Source organism: Mus pahari, chromosome 22, assembly GCF_900095145.1.
Source record: "Mus pahari chromosome 22, PAHARI_EIJ_v1.1, whole genome shotgun sequence".
Taxonomy (NCBI): Eukaryota; Metazoa; Chordata; class Mammalia; order Rodentia; family Muridae; genus Mus; species Mus pahari.
This window is the reverse complement of record NC_034611.1, coordinates 49,952,322-49,968,978: the sequence shown is the minus strand read 5'-3', so window position 1 is coordinate 49,968,978 and position 16,657 is coordinate 49,952,322. Positions and strand designations below refer to the sequence as shown.

General features: G+C 49.2%; 1 protein-coding gene across 3 annotated transcripts in view; it reads right to left on the bottom strand.

The window, feature by feature from the left end:
- Frmpd1 (FERM and PDZ domain containing 1) overlaps window positions 1-15,813 on the bottom strand; it is a 108,320-nt gene extending 92,507 nt beyond the window's left edge. Inside the window, exon 1 of one of the 3 annotated variants that reach the window (XM_029533334.1) lies at window positions 15,702-15,813. The gene's annotated coding sequence lies outside the window, so the exon portion shown is untranslated. Of the gene's footprint in view, window positions 1-14,897; window positions 14,954-15,701 lie in introns of those variants that run through there. The other 2 variants (XM_021222267.2, XM_029533336.1) reach the window with 2 other exon arrangements.
- Between the last annotated feature and the right edge of the window lie 844 nt (window positions 15,814-16,657).

Genomic DNA, 16,657 nt, shown 5'->3' with positions numbered 1-16,657 from the left:
TGTGTAGCCCTGGCTGTCCTGGAACTCACTTTGTAGACTGGGCTGACCTCGAACTCAGAAATCCGCCTGCCTCTGCATCCCGAGTGCTGGGATTAAAGGCATGTGCCACCACGCCCGGCTCTGGTTCTCTTCAATGGCTTACAAACCATCTTGTCTCATACATCTCTGGCTGTTCTCTTAGCACTGGCCTAGTCGTACAGAGAGATGCTTGGTGTGGTTTGGTTTGGTTCTGGGAGACAGCAAGTAGCCCAGGCTGGCTTTGAATTTGCTATTTAGCCAAGGATGGAATTAAAGTCCCGAACCCACAGGCCCATGCATACCTCCTCCACGGCTTGTATTACAAGTATGTAGCAGGCCCAGCTGAGTTTTGAAAGCTGATGTAGCCAAAGGCCCGCCAGAGGTTATCGCAATCCTACTGTGGGAGCAGCACGTCCCCCAAATGCTCGTTGCCCCTTAATTTGATAGACATATAAAGAGAACATTACAATGGGGGATGCAGCCCAGTTGGTAGAATGCTTGTCCGGCATGACCAAGGTCATGGGTTTGATCCCAAGCACTGAACACAACCAGGTATGTTGGCATGCACTTGCAATCCCAACACCTGAGAAGGGAAGGCAGAAGGATTGGAAAGCCAAGGACATCCTTAGCTATAGAGAGAGTTTGGGGTCAGCCTGGGCTACATAAGACATTCTCTCAAAAATAGAAAAGAATGAGGTGTTGCCTTTATTTGCCGTTCTTTGATTTGCAGATTCCCCAAGTGTGTCAATAGTACTCTTGAGAGTATCTTTGGGCTGGAGAGATGGCTCAGAGGTTAAGAGCACTGACTGCTCTTCTGAAGGTCCTGAGTTCAAATCCCAGCAACCACATGATGGCTCATAACCATCAGCTACAGTGTACTTACATATAATAAATAAATCTTTAAAAAAAAAAAAAAAAGAAGAGAGAATATCTTTACATTGTGCTTCTGAGCATCAGAAAGTTAGCAGCCCATTTTTCTAGAGGGTTTTTTTCCTCTCTCCAGTCTCTGAGGACACCTCAGTGGTCTCCCTGCTCTGGCCTGGCACCCTATTTTCATCCCTGTGCCCACTATGCCTCTCTCAGCAAACATTTCAGTTACAGCAGGTGAGCCAGACAAGTGACACACCAGTACACATTTAGCCTTTCTTTATCTCGCTGCTATCTCTTGGGATGAGGTGGGGTGTCTGTGCTGCCACTGGCCCCATGGTAAGGGGGGAAGGACAGTCAGAGTCCTAAGAGAAGCCAGGGCAGTGTCAGGGCTAATCGGGGATGGAGGGGGGTGGTGTCACAAAAGCAAAGTCCAGAAGCTTGCTAGAAAGAGCACCAGGCCCAGAAGGCCTATTTTCATTACCAAGGCATGGGGAGGAAGTTAGCTCAGGCCAAATCGACACACTGAGCTACCTCCATTCTCTTCTCCAAATCTCCGTTCAGATTGTGATCCCTGCCTGCAGATTCAGCTAAGAGCCTTCCTGGAGAGGCCTCCTCAGCATCTATCCAAGCAGACTTCAGTGCCTGGGGCAGGAATTCTGGCTCACAAACCAATCTACTCAGCAATCCCAGTGAACTGAAGACTGTTCCACCACTCTTGAGCATTAAGTCTTGAGAACCTGGCTAGAAAAGAAACTTCTAATTCTAGGTGATATACTCCCTCATACCCTGAGGCTCTCAACATCAGACTAAACGTATATAATAGGCAAGCAATAAAAGTGTACAGAATCTAACCAAATTAAGTTGAGCAGGTTAAATACAAGAGAGGTGATGCCCAGACACAAGCTATATGGATCTGCCGCCCAGGCAGCTGGGAAAATCGAAAGTGTCTTTGAAAATTAGTTTCTGAATACAACCATATTAGAAGGTGGGGTAATTTTCTTCAGGTGTGAATTTTGCATCTACATAGCTGGTTCTTGGGCACTGAGCGGTCCTTGTTCAGCCAAACTGCATACCCCAAGAGCCTCTGTGCACAAAGGCCAATCGTTCCTCAAGATTTTGATTTTTCACTGTAGGAAGTCAGAAGAAGGAAGGCCCCTAACACAGTCATCTCCGAGGAGATGTCCCACACTGACAACTCCAGCTCAGGGCAAAACTTCAACCTTCCCCATTCTTGTTCTCATTCAGGCAGCAAAGAGATCTAGATTAGATACTTCTTCCCCAAGGGCCAAAAGGATGAACATTCCCCAAATTCATCAGATTCCCTGGGCTGTGGGATTCAGTCCCTACTATAGAGAGCCTCAGGCTAAATTGCTGGGTGTTTATTTGTTTGTTTCCTCCCAGTGACCTTTAACCCCCACCCCCACAGTTCCGGAAGTCCCAAACAAGGAGACCAGCAATCTGTGTTGAGGCATTAGAGGCAGTGTCAATGGAACAAGGAAGGACCTTTAGAAATAACTTGGGGGAGGGGGGTAACTAGAGGGCAAAGCCAGGAGGTTCTGTGAATTCAAGACCTATAGAGAGAAAAAAAAGAAAAAGAAAAAAGACCTATAGAGAGAGTTTCTGGGCAAGCAGGGCTACATAGAGAACTACAGGACACTCCCAGGATTGCTTGGTCACAGGGGACTTCTATGTAGCCTGTCCCATTTTTCTGGGGCCTTCTCCCAGGTTGGCCCTGAGCCTTCCTAGCCAACTCTGGAAGCCAGAAGCTGAGCACTCTGGGGCACAGGCTCAGCCAACCATGTTGACTGAAGAAATGAATGAATGATGATAATGGTAGGAATGATGATGACCAGGGTTACTGTCTCAAAAAACAAAACAAACAGAAAGAATAAAACACGAAAATATCACCAATGCTTTGGCCTTGAAAAAATCAGGAAACTCGGGCTTGAGGGATGGCTTATCAGTTAAGAGCGCATAAGATCCTGTAGAGGGGCTGGTGAGATGGCTCAGTGGGTAAGAGCACCCAACTGCTCTTCCAAAGGTCCTGAGTTCAAATCCCAGCAACCACATGGTGGCTCATAACCATCTGTAACAAGACCTGACGCCCTCTTCTGGAGTGTCTGAAGACAGCTATGTGTGTAATTACATATAATAAATAAATAAAGCTTTAAAAAAAAAAAAAAGATCCTGTAGAGGACCAGAGTTTGAATCCCCAGCTCCCACCTGCCTGTAACTCCAGCTCCAGGGAGACTGATGTCCTTAGCCTCCACGGGTGCTTGCGCTCACATGAAACACACATGCATGTGTAATTTAGGAGGTTTTTAAGTCAGGAGGCTGGAGACTTGATGGAATTCTAAATGAATGGCAATCTAGGGGGAGATTAAGCTTGGCTCTGTACAGTCTCTAACACACAACAAGCCCCCTCCCCTCCCCCAGGCAGGTTCTTATACGTAGCCTTGGCTGGCCTGGAACCTGCTCTGTAGACCCGGTGGGCATCAAATTCATAGAGTCCCACCTGCTTCTGCCTCTGAGCTGAAATTAAAGGCATGTGCCCCCATGCCCGGCCAACCAAACGAATCTCTCTCCTCTACTATAGTCCTTCCACTAATAGAAAAAGGGAGATGAACATTTACTGACTCTTCCTTTCTACAGTTTTAACATGCCCTGATAATCAGATGAATAAGCAACTGAATAGTGGGCCCCAGTTTACAAAGCCAGAAAACCTGGCCTGATGGAGCCACAAATCCAGAAACCTTTCCCTGTATCACCCAGCCCTTCAGCCTCTGGTATTAAGGCTAAGGGTATTAAAAAGAGTTGGACCCCATGGCCTCTCCATCCTCAGAGAGTCTCTTTTTTTGTTTTGTTTTGTTTTTTTCGAGACAGGGTTTCTCTGTATAGCCCTGGCTGTCCTGGAACTCACTTTGTAGACCAGGCTGGCCTCAAACTCAGAAATCCGCCTGCCTCTGCCTCCTGAGTGCTGGGATTAAAGGCATGCGCCACCACACCCGGCTGTCTCTGAGTTCTTGCTAGCACTTGCTTGACAGAGCAAACTGACTCCAGGAGCAGGTATACCTACCTCACAAAACCCAGAGGCCCACATTTGCAACATACCTTGCAATATACCATAAAAAGAGCAACAGGACAGCAGGAAGCCAGACTCTAGACGCAACAATGCCAGCAGGCACAACCACCATCGTTCATTCATTTGCTGAGCCTGTGCCAGACTGCTCAGCTTCTAGCCTTCAGAACGAGCTAGAAAGGCTCAGGGCCTACGTGGGAGAAGGTCCGAGAAAAATGGTACGGACTGTATAGGAATCCCCTGTGAGGAAGCAATCCTNGGGGGGGGGGGTCATCTTGAACTGTGAAGAGGCAGGAGATACTCCCTCAACCCAATAAAGGTATCTCATCCCAGACAGAGGTAAGATGAAGACGTTTCAAAGCAGCTACGACAACAGGTTTGTGGAAACGAAAGTCACCATCCTGAGAACTCCCCAGCAAAACCAGAACAGAAATCTCTGCCCTGCTTCTACCTACCAAGCCCTTCAGGCTCCAGTGAACAGCTTCCTTACCACGTGAGCCTAAGGTCTCTTTCAAACCTCAGATTCTTATAGTCCTGCTATGGCCCAGCATCCTGGATCCTAGACATCACCCATGAACCCTGGACATCACTCTGTGTCCCTGGCGAGGCTGTATGTAGCTCTATGTTCTGTGTCCCTGGTGAGGCTATACCTCTGTGTTCCTTTGAATGCACAGGTCTGCTCTGCTTCCCCCTCTGAATCTCTTACCCATCGAAGCTCCGTTCAAATGCCAGTCCCTCCTGGAAGCCTTTCTAGGCATCCCCACAAGGCATGTCCAAGGGTCTTGTAAGGTATAGCACCTTGCCCAGAGCCAAATAAATGACTGTCAGTTGCAGGTGAGGCGGGGACGTGAGTGACTCATCTGTCTCCTCCCTCCTTACCTCCCTGGCTTCTGGCCCTGCGCAGGCCTCCTTTGGCAAAGCAAAGACTGAGAGAGGAGCCGAGGCCAAGAGGGTGCTCTGGGCAGATGTGAGGCTGGGACCTTGGGACAATGGGGACAGCACCGAGCAGAATCTGGAGCTGCTGAAACTGTAGGCCCTGTGAAGCCACCGTCCTACAGTCCGCTCTCCCTCAGCTCTGCAGCCTAACTAGCAAAGTCACCACCCACTCACTCCAAGGTTTTCCCCTGCTCTAGCCTTCCCCATGTTAGTGTTTCAGTTAGAGAGCCCAGACGCCAGTAGCAGGCTAGCGATCACGTTTAAAAGACCATGGGACTTTGCATAAGGGGAAAGAAGCTCACACAACAGTCTTTCCAGGGCTGCCATCAAATATTTCTTGATTTTTTTTTTTTAATATAAAGGACATAAGACTCCCCTGGCCTGTCTCCTCTGTCCAGAGCACACTGACTGGGGGACTGTCTGCAAGTCTAATACTGGCTGATGAATATTTTAACAGCAGTGGCTTCTTCCCATTGATAAAACTCTACGTATAAGTCTGAGCATGTTGGTGAAATGAGGGTGTGTACCAGAAAAACCTGCACTTCCCAGGGCTGCCTAATCCTCAGAGCACCCACCTCCCTAAAGCGGAGAGAGGTGATCAGAACAGCACAAGCACCCAGAGGAACCGCAGCCAGAATGCTAAAGGAGAATGAAAACATGGAGGCCAGGAAGCAGAGGCCAGGGTTGGTGTGCTGGAGCACAGTCAGCGCCAGGAAGCCAAGTCAGGAGAGGACGGTCACAGCTTTGAGGTTAGTCCGATAGATAGATAGATAGATCCACCCACTCGGGTCTGGAGAGATGACTCTGTGATTATCTTGCACTGGAGGCTCTTCCAGAGGAGCTGGATTCAATTCCAAGCACCCACAGTGCAGCTTACAGTGTTACAGGGATGACATGCAAGTGGTACAGACACATGCAGACAAAGGACACACACACACACACACACACGCCCATGCATGTGGACACACACGCACACACGCGCACACACTCACATATACAATGTAATAAAAAAATAAAAAAATAAACCCTGTCTCCAAAAACCAGAACCAAAACCAACCACAAAAAAGATTTTTCCAAACAAACAAAAGAATGTAAGGAACATAGAAAGCCCTAGAAGAAATCTGTACAAATCTCAAATCAAGGGACCTGTAAATATGCTCTCCTGTGGAAACCAAAAGTTCTGCCAGGCAGTGGTGGTGCACGCCTTTAATCCCAGCACTTGGGAGGCAGAGGCAGGTGGATTTCTGAGTTCAAGGCCAGCCTGGTCTACAGAGTGAGTTCCAGGACAGCCAGGGCTACACAGAAATCCTGCCTTGAAAAAAAACAAAAAAAGGAAAGAAAGAAAGAAAGAAAGAAAGAAAGAAAGAAAGAAAGAAAGAAAGAAAGAAAGAAAACCAGAAGTCAAGACAGGGTTTCTCTGTATAGCCCTCGCTGACCTGGAACTCACTTTGTAGACCAGGCTGGCCTTGAACTCAGAAATCTGTCTGCCTCTGCCTCCTGAGTGCTGGGATTAAAGGCGTGTGCCACCACGCCCAGCTCAACCCAAAAGTTCTTATGCATAGAACCTGTCACTGGGCCTTAGATGGGCCGCCTACCAGGATTGTCCGGGGAGACCCGTGCGTGATGGATGTCCATCTTGGAGCAAAGCTGAGAGAGATTTGACAGAAAGCTGAAGAGAAAGAAGTAGAGAGGGCAGAGACTGGAGCAATGAAGCCACTGGTCAAGAAAGACCAACAGCTACCAGAGGTTGAAAAAGACAAAGAAAAAAACACTCCTCCCATGCCTACCCCCACTTGTGCCCCACCCCTGCTTCTGCCCCACCCCCACTTCTGCCCAGATCTCCATATAAAAGGCAGCCAGGTCAAAACCTTGATTTTGTATTTGGGACTTCCGGTGGATCTCTACAGCTTTAACAGAAAGGTTTGACGGTTTGTTACAACATCCACAGGGAATTAATACAGGACCTAAGAATCTGCAGTCGAGCTACTCACCGAGTAGTAACAATACTGATCCAAAACCCACTGGGTTCCACCAATGTACTTAGCCTTCCAACCCAGGGCCCAGAAGAGCCCATGGAGGACACACCAGGCCAGGATCCCCCCATGGAGGAACACGCCACGCCAGGAGGACCCATGGAGGATATACCAGTCCAGAAGGACCCAAGGAGAGACACAGAGGGCCCAGGCAGCACTGATGAATCATGTACTAAAAAGACGCCTCAGCTGAGCCCACAAGATAACTAAAAAGCAGGATAACATGTTGTGCCCGTCTCCTTTACTGTGGGTCACCTGCTAGCCTGGCAAGGTTTGCGCGTTAATCACTCAAATGCTGTCCCCTTTCAGGGTTAAGAGGTTGGAGATACGTCACCATCCCTTTTTCCTCTTGAGTTGCTTTGGATTATGAGAACAGGAGAACTTCAAGGGACAGTCCACCTCTCATTTGAGGGACATGATTCATGAGGGTGAGGCCATACCACGGAGCACCCAACTTGTCCTGTCAATCAAACTTGTCTTATGAAGCTCTCTGGATCCTCTTACAAGACCAAAGCTATAACCATGGAAACCACACCTAACCCAGGATTATTTAACTACGCTTCCCTCTTGCCCCTGCTCCTCTGTTTAAACCTAAAGCCCATGTCAGTGATGGACTTGGGGTCACTGGACCCCTGTGTCATATTGAACAAGCCTGTTTTTCACAGTCCCTTGTCTCTGTAACTAGGGTCTTGGGACAGATGGCTGAGCCTTGCTTGCTGGGGCTGCCGCCGGGAGGGCAGGCTCTAACTCTAACTCTAGTTACACTAACACAAATATAAACCCTGGAGTGAGGTGACGGAGGCCTTGCTACTTCTGGGATGAGCACACAGCCCCTGCATAGCTGTGTCCTATCTTAGTCCTTCTCATGGCTCTGGATAACACTGAGATACTGACATACCCGAAGAGGTGAAGCCGTGGGGGCCTGGTCCCAGACTCTGAATGTCTAAATAGCCAGGGTATGAAGAGGAAATGGATATATATATATATATATATATATATATATATATATATATATATATATATATATTTGGTGGGGGGCAGGGGCGTCAAGAGCAGAATCATGACGGCAGGGCAACCATTGCCCAAAGAAGATTTCTGGCTCAGCGTAAGGATGGGCTTTCTAATAATGAGTCTGCAGAGAGTGGGGTCACAGTGCCCTGTGATCTGTCAGGTCCAAGGAGATGGCTGGGTGTGAGGGGAATTCCTGCACCACACAAAGGATGTGCTTGACCGGCTCCCAGCTGGCAGGCCTTGAGGGTCTGTGACTGGTGGCTCAAATATCCTTTAAGTATGTGTGAATTTAGGCTTTTGGCATAAGCCAAGGCGTGTTCGTACTTTTATTATTACACGGCTTTTGTGAAAAACTAAGGCAGAAACCCCAAAAAATGAGTCTCTGAAAGAAACGACCAATTCTTTCTACCCCATATACAAAACAAAAAAAACTAGCAAACAAACAAAAAATGTTTCCTGATCCCAGAGAGGAAGAAGGTGAAATACAGCTCCAGACAGGCATCGCTTTCCCATCTGACCAGCAGCCAGCAAGCAGCACTTGCACAATGCTGGAGAGCCAGGACAGCCTGAGTTTGATGTTCTTTTCCCAGGAAAACCGGAGAGAGCAAACACTCAATCATCTTAAGAGGAAATAAAAAAACACCCCTCTTCTTTTTAATTTTTTTTATTTATTTATTTATTTTTTTTTTTTTTTGCATCTTTCTGAATTCTCCCTTCCTACTTCTAATCAGGTCTGACCCTGCTTAACTTTTAAGATGAGTTCATGTGCATTCAAGGTGACTTGGCTACAGACTATGCTTCTGAATTCTCTATTTATGACTAAACACAGCAAAGAAGTAACCTGGCAACTTAACATATTAATATATAAATTGGCCATGGGATGGGTGTTTTGGTGGGAGATGGGCTATAGGGAAGATTAAGAGGCTATAGCCCACACCTGGTCCATATTCTGGATTCTCTGGACAGGAAATAAAGCATTTCTCATCTGCCTGCACATCTGTCTTCTCTTAAGTCAAAATTTCAGAGGAAGGAACGCTGTTGCATCCGGATGGATGGATTCCTCTGAAGCTCCTTCCTTTCAGGATTTTGAAAATTTGCCATGTTGCCCTTTTACAGAACCTGCTGGGTTCTCAGATCATTCCTCAAGAGAGGTCAAAAGAATACACTTTTGAATCTCCAGATTTATCGCCACCACCTCTTGTCTAGCCTGTGAAGTGTGCGTGTGTGTGTGTGTGTGTGTGTGTGTGTGTGTGTGTTAAGCAGCAGTAAGGGTGCGCATCACTCAGCAGCTGGCTCAGGGAATGACTGGAAGCCTGAGCCATCTTTAATCACTGCAAGTATCAGATGAGTCTGTGAAAACATCGTGTCCCATCAGTGAAAATAACAGCTACTGCCTCACATCAACTGGCAAAGCACCAAACAGGGCTTCTCGCTGTCCCTCAGGCAGAGAGTTAATCTAAAAACAAAGCAAAACAAACCGTCCTGTTTGCAGAGCTGCAGAGGGGGATCTATACTTACCCAAACAAACGTAAGCTGCTGTTTCTGCTTCCGTGAGCACTAGACTATTCTGTATGCATTAGATTATAGTAACAATACAACAGCATGCATATATCAAAACTGTGTGCACTGGACGGCACTGAGCACACAGGCATATATGATATTTGAGAGCTTACTGGATCAGACTTTTTTGGTACAGTAAAGACTGCTTTTTCTGTGTGGGCAATCCGGTTCAGTGGGTAAAGGTGCTTGCTGGGAAAACTTTGTAATTCGAGTCCCCTCCCCTAATAATCATTCTTTTTTGAAAGAATGTTCTTTATATTATCGCTCAAAGCTTGAAGGTGCATACACGCACAGCCTGTGTTTATTTAAAATAGGTCACATTGAAAAGCTAAATTCAAAATGCCTCAAATTTGAGTCAGCATCAGCTCTTCACTGAATGAGGTCCTGATTTAGAGTGAGTTCAGCTGAGGACCACATACAACCCTGATGCAGCAGCAAGGGTGCTTCTGGCTTCCTTATGCCACTTCTGATGTCACTCTTGAGCAGCACTAGAGCTAGGCACTGTGGAAGGAGGGTGTGGTGGGTGGGGAAGTGGAGTGCCGCACCTGCCACTCCAGAGGCTTCTTCTGGCTTGTCCTGTAAGCACAGGCAACTACACACCCAAAAATCTTCCAAGCAACTGCTTCTCCATGAGCAGAAGCAAGGACAATAGATCAGGCGTTGATGAACACCCCAGACACAGCGATTAGAAAGACAGCTTCCTAGGGGAGGGAGGGCTTGAGTTTGGTCTTCACCAAGTATAGCCAAGACCACTCAGGCTAGGCACGTGCCAGGCAGAGATAAGAGGGCCAAAGCCTAGCTGTGGGGGAGGGGCTAAGAATGGAGAACAGGGGCGAAGGAGGAGGGTGTGTGTCATGACTATGAGGCTGAGGACTCTAACTTCCAATATGAGACCACATGAAGTCGATGAGAAAGGACAGGATGTGATGGGAGCCACGCTTTAGTAAGAAATGGCAGAAGCCTGACATTCAAAGTGAGCCTGCAAAGATGGGGGGTTGGAGAGAGTTTGGAAGTTAAATGTCAGGGCCTGGGGACCAGTGACCACAACAAGGAAGGAACAATCCAAAAGACAAGGTCATAGGTTAATATCCTCAACGTGCTAGACGACGATCCCCCTGCCCTCTGCTGTGGCGTCTCCAGCCTTGGAGAAAGAGGGGGCAGGACTTTGTCCCTTCGTTAGAAAGGGGAAGATAGATGGAGAAGAGAGGAAGGTGACAGAGGGTGGGGCATTAAGAGAAAAGAAGGGGGGGGGGCAAGAGAGAGGAAGAAAGGCAATGGAGGGGGAGGGGACAAGACATCCTCTTGTCTTGTCAACTGAGCGTGCTGCCATTCCCCAAGCACATAGGTAGCAGCAGCAGCCTCCAGTGAGTGCTACAACCTGCTGATCCCTCTCCAAATTCCTGCTGTGGTTCTCCCCTGCACACTCAGAGAGCTTAATCCAGAATGTGTCCCTAACTACTGAGGAGACAGCATCTGTGAGGGCAGACCCCCTCAGTGCTGAACACATCGGGGACCCTCAGGCCTTGCTGTTCCTTCCACCTGGGATACTCCTTAGCCTCTTTTACTTGGAGTTTACCAACACAGGGTGCTCAGACTGAGCACTCTTTTGTTTGTTGTTTTCAAATTAGGGCTTATGGAGATGGCTCAGCAGTTAAGAGCTCTTGCCACTCTTTCAGAGAACCTGAGTTCAATTCTCAGAATCCACATGGTGGCTCACAGCCATCCATAACTCCAGTTCCAGGGGGACCCAATGCCCTCTTCTGACCTCTGAGGCTATCAGGCACACACATGATATACATACATACATACATACATACATACATATATACATACATACAGACAGACAGACATGCAAACAAAATGCTCATACACATAAAATAAATCTAATACATATATAATTTATTCTACTTGCATGTGTGCAAGTGCTCTGTGCACATTCACGTGTGTACACACACACACATATCACACAGACACACCTGTGTGAATGCATCGTGGCATACACATGACAGTCAGAGACAACTTTTGGGAACCGGTTCTCTTTTCCCACCACGTGGGCCCCAGGAACTGAACTAAGGTCATCTGACTTGGCAGCATGTGGCTTTACCTACAGAGCCACCTTCCCAGCCCCCTCTTCTAGGTACCTTATATGTATAGACATTTAACTCTCACAACAACCTTATCATCCTCTAGTAAGCAAATAAAGAATCCCCAGAAGATCAGATAACCTGGAGCTGCTGAGATGGACCAGACTAAAAATGCCCCTTGCTATCAAGTCCTACAGCCTGAGTTCGATTCCCAGAATCCACACAATGGAAGGAGAACACTAACTCCCACAAGTTGTCCTGTCCTCTGACCTCCATATGTGCACTGTGGCACATGTGCACATGCATGCACAAGCACTTGCACACACACACACACACACACACACACACACACACACACACACTTTTTTAAAGTACTAGATAACCTAAAGGAAGAAAACATAGAGGATAAGGGCTAATATGCTATCTAGGCAGTATGGCCCAAATCTGTACTCTCTTCCAGGAAGCTTCAACACAGTCCCTTCCCAGCTCCTTTGGGGACCTAGACAAGCATTCCTAATGTCCCCACACTTCATCACTTTCTCTTATACTGCCCCGAGTATCTCCTTCCCAGCATAACCTGCTATTGCCTTATTTATGTATTTAGTTGTTCTGTCTGTTTCTCTAGCCAGAACATAAACCTCAACAAGGCAGAGACCTTGCCTTTTGTATTCCTAGAATAACCCCCTGGCTCACGGTAGCCATCCTGTGAATAACTGCTGAATGCACAGGAAGGGAGTGTGCAGAAGTTGTGTTGTGCTAAGCAGAGAAATAAAGTGGTAAGTGCTATTCCTCACTGTTTGTCCTGTTCTTCTCTGACCACTGTGAATGTTCAGCATCCTACACAAAAGCAGAAGGGAGCCACAGCCCAGTTCCCAGCGTATACGGACAAAGTTGACATGTTTATAACTGGCTGTCAAATCCTTCTGCCTGGGTCCTTGAGCACACAGTGATAAGCTTGTGGGAGGCAGGGATCGAGGCTTCTGACTTAACCATCTGTAACCTCCACCACGTTTAGTATTTGCAGGACACTAGAAGCTGTTCATATCCGTATCAGAGTCCCCCTCCAGACAACAAGTGCCCATCTCTGGGATCAGCAGGTTCCCTGAGAATGAACATGCTGTCACAGCCCTGGTAGGAAGATCTAAGTCAAGGCAGAAACTAAGACAAAGACACCATTTTTAGACTCCACGCACAGCAACACTCCGAACTCACTGCCCACGAACACACTACAGAGGGATCCAATTCTGACCAAATGCCTGTTATATACAAACACCACGCTAGACATTTCTACCTAGGATCTATCTTGTGTGTTGACAATTATCTTTAATTTCCTTTGATAAATGAGAAGCGTGAAACTCAGAGGACCCATATCCCAAGCCAGCAGAGACCAAGGCACTTCTGCCTATCTTCTGCTCTCAAAGGGTCTGCCTGCTCTGCTCTTCCACTGGACTCCATGCTCCCTGCTGACCTGAACTTTGCTAGCCAGTGGTCATCCAGTTCCTTTCCTTGAAAATGACCTCCTTGCTGAGATCCTCGCCTTCCTTCTACCTTCCTAGGGGGCAGCTCCTCCAACTCTCCAGCCGGAATTCAGTCAGTTTGCACAAGCCCCAACAGAGGAAGCCCAGAAGCCCCGTGGTCTAAGTCTCTACTCCTCACGAGACCCTCAGCCCACGCAGCAGGAGAACCCTGTCAGTAGTTTTCCTCATCTCTTCCCATGAAAACCAAGCACTAGAGGATGAAGAGAGAGAGTCAAGCTTGTGTTTGAATGCCTCTGGGGGTGGTGTCAAGTTAGCCTCCAATTCAGAGTGGCACTTGGGAAAGGCAGGTATCACAACCCTACCCTGTCACAAAACTCCCTCTCCCCAGACTCCTGACTTCCGAAAGCCTGAAACCAAAAACCAGCATGTCTATGAAGTAAATCAAACAAAACTGCTTCCATGAGATGTCTCTCACTGGGGAGGTACTAATTGCAGCACAAGCTATTGGGCAGTGGGACAAATCTCACCTTCTATACCACACATGCTCAGGTATCTTGTTCTCAACTTTGCTCCGGCTTCACCAGAATTCACTGATCCCGGAAGTCAAGACTCGTCATTTCTGAACTGTGGGCCTCTGCAGCCCCATGGACACGGACACGCAACACCCACCAGAGGATTCCTGATTTAGAGCGAGTCTCCATATCCAGAATTGTAAAACATCTCAACCTCCCCTTAGACTGGAATTAAGCATCCACTAGCCTCCTTCAGGGCCCTACAACAGAACATTACCTTCCTCCCTCAATTTTGAGAGGTTTTGGCAATAATAATAATAATAACCGCCTCACAAACAGAAACATTTCCTGATCTATAAGCCACTTTGAAAACAAATCATTATGTCGTTGAATATTTTATGACGGGCCAATGCACCGGAGGAAGCAAGGATCGCTCTCACCAACCTTTGCCATGTCTATTTTGAGACTCCTAGGGCAAACTCCAAATGCTTCCTTTATTTTTCCAAACACCAATTTGTAAGTGCTGGATAGATTCTTGATGGATTAATGGCTCCACCCAAACTGACCCTGCAAGGCAGAGCTCAGAGACTCCCTTCTGTAGAGTTTTTTGTAACCGACCTCCAAGAGCATCTCACTACTTTCACCCTACCCTTAAAGCCTCAAACCGTGGACTTGCCCAAGGTCACACAGCCTGGATGGCCCTGGGACACCTAGCCCTTGGAGCTCCTCCATTTCCAGAGGCCATCGCCACACCCATCCTTAAGCTCCTTCACACACACACCCCCATACAGACTTCTGTAGGTCTCCAACGTTCCTCTCCACTCCCCATGATCTCTGGAGCTGACACACTCTCCGGGCACCCCTCCACTCAAAACAGAGCAATACATGCATGACGCTTCGGCCAATCGTCCCGGCGAACAGCTCAACCCACTCTGGGGCAGGTATGGTAGTCGAGACCGGACAGGCAGGGCTCATCTGAGGTCACTCAGAAAGTTGGCGCTGGCTGCGACCGCACCTGAACCCAGGTCTGCCTCGCGGCTGGTCGCTCCTCCCACAACTACACGGTGCAGACCTCGGAAACTTAAGGCACACGGATCCCATGCACAGAGTGAACCGTTGCAGGTCCCAAGCAAGCTGGCGGCCACGCCACGGACGCCGGGAGAGGGGACACGAGGAGCGGTGCGGGTCACCCGGGAGCGCAGCGTGGAGGGCGGCGCGGAAGAAGCAGAGGAGCAACTCCCAGAGACGCAGGCCTGGGCTGTGGGGACCCAGGTCTCCCCAAAACTTTGCGGCGGCGCGGGGGGCCTTGCCCTTACCTGAGGAGGAGGTGCCGCCCGCGTGCACGCGGAGCCGGCGGGAGCAGTAGCTGGGGCGCCCCGCCCAGCGGCGGCCACGGTAGCGGGCCGGGCTCGGGCAACGGCTCGGCTCGGGCTCGGCTCCGGCTCCGGCTCCGCCTCCCGCGCCGCCGCTGCAGCCCGAGGGGGGAGAGGCCGGGCCGGGCTGCGCCCGCGCCGTCTGGCGGCGGCAGGTGCTGAGGCTGCAGCTGCGGCGCTGCCAGCTGCCGGCGCCGCGACCCCCGCCCCGGGGGAGGAGCCCCACGCACCGCCCACGCGGGCTCCGGAGGTCCTGGGCCGTCGCAGTGGGAGGTCCTGCTCCCACCCAGGCCCTGCCTCGGCTGGCCTTCCCCAACTCACCCGCCGGGGGATACGCGGCGTCCCCAAGGGAACACTGAGGCTGGGAGGGGAAAGGGACACCCCAAGGTCACCCAGGCCGGCAGCCTGAGCTGGAACCCGGAATGACCCCCCCTTCTAAGCTCTGCCTTCCCAGCTCTCTTACCCCGCGAGAGGAGACCCTGGAGAACACAGAGGATCTTTATACTTCCCTGGAATCCTTGCCTCCCCAGTCTCTCCTGCTGAGAGCAGTGGAAGAGAGTGGGGTCACTTTAGGCACTGTTGACCACTACCCCTGTCTCTGCCCGGAGTAGCCATAGTCCCCCAATCCTTCTGTTCTCTGGGNGGGGGGGGGGGGGCTCGGAAAATCCCTAAACTGCTGAGATACCCTGGGGCTCTGCACGCATGCCCCTTCTGATCCCCGCCCCCCAGCCAAGTAACCCAGTTCACCTGTTACAATTCTACCACCTCTTTCCCCATGCAAGTCTCTTAAAGTGGAATAGCTACACCTCCAGGCTTACGCTGTGCTGGACACTGGAGAAGTGGCCTCCAGAGAAACACGGTGATTGTTTCCTAGTACAGTCTAGCCGATTGAATAAAGTGCTGATCCGGTGCCCTTAGCACTATCCCGCCTACTGAAGGGGATGCCCTCTGAACAACAACAGGAGTTGGCCAACTGGAGTGTGGGAAAGCATTCCAGACAGAGGACCAGAACAAAGCTCTCATGATATCGCAGCTTTCACTGAAACAGGAGCAGAAGGGAGCTGAATTGAAGAGTTAGAGGAGGCCGTTCCTGGTCAGTATACCTTGCTATTTCTAGCTATCATGGGAGAAGGAGTTTTAAGGATAGAAGGTGGCAATCTTGTTGCCACCAGATTATCAAATTAGACCACTCTGGGAATCAAATGAGCAAAGACAAGGTCCTTAACCCAGTGACAAGTGGGCAAAGCAACAGGACAGCCCTTGGCCTGGATGAAGACAGAAACTCCAGCACCCACCAGGTCCCTAGCCTCCATCCAGTACTACGACCCAGGGTTCACACCACTGGAGGAAGTGGGAAGAAATGGAAGCTACAGAAGCATGGTGGGTATAAAGTCAGCTTTAAGAAAATTAAATATGTATTGCAATAGCTTATGAACCGACAATTTACAGTAAAGCTTAACTGAAAGACTGCCATAGATGGAGATTAATAACTAAATTACATGCACAATCCAGATTAAACACCAATTGGGGCACTTGTCACACAGGAAAATAAGAAGCCAGTCCTGTTGTCCAGCAAGAACGAAAATTTCCCTTCAGGTCTGATCCTGCCCCTCACAGTTTCCTAGCTACCTCGGTCAGAAGTCTTTCACACAGGGCAGTCATTGGCTTCAGAGGCCCCGCTCTGTGTGGGATGCCACCCTACA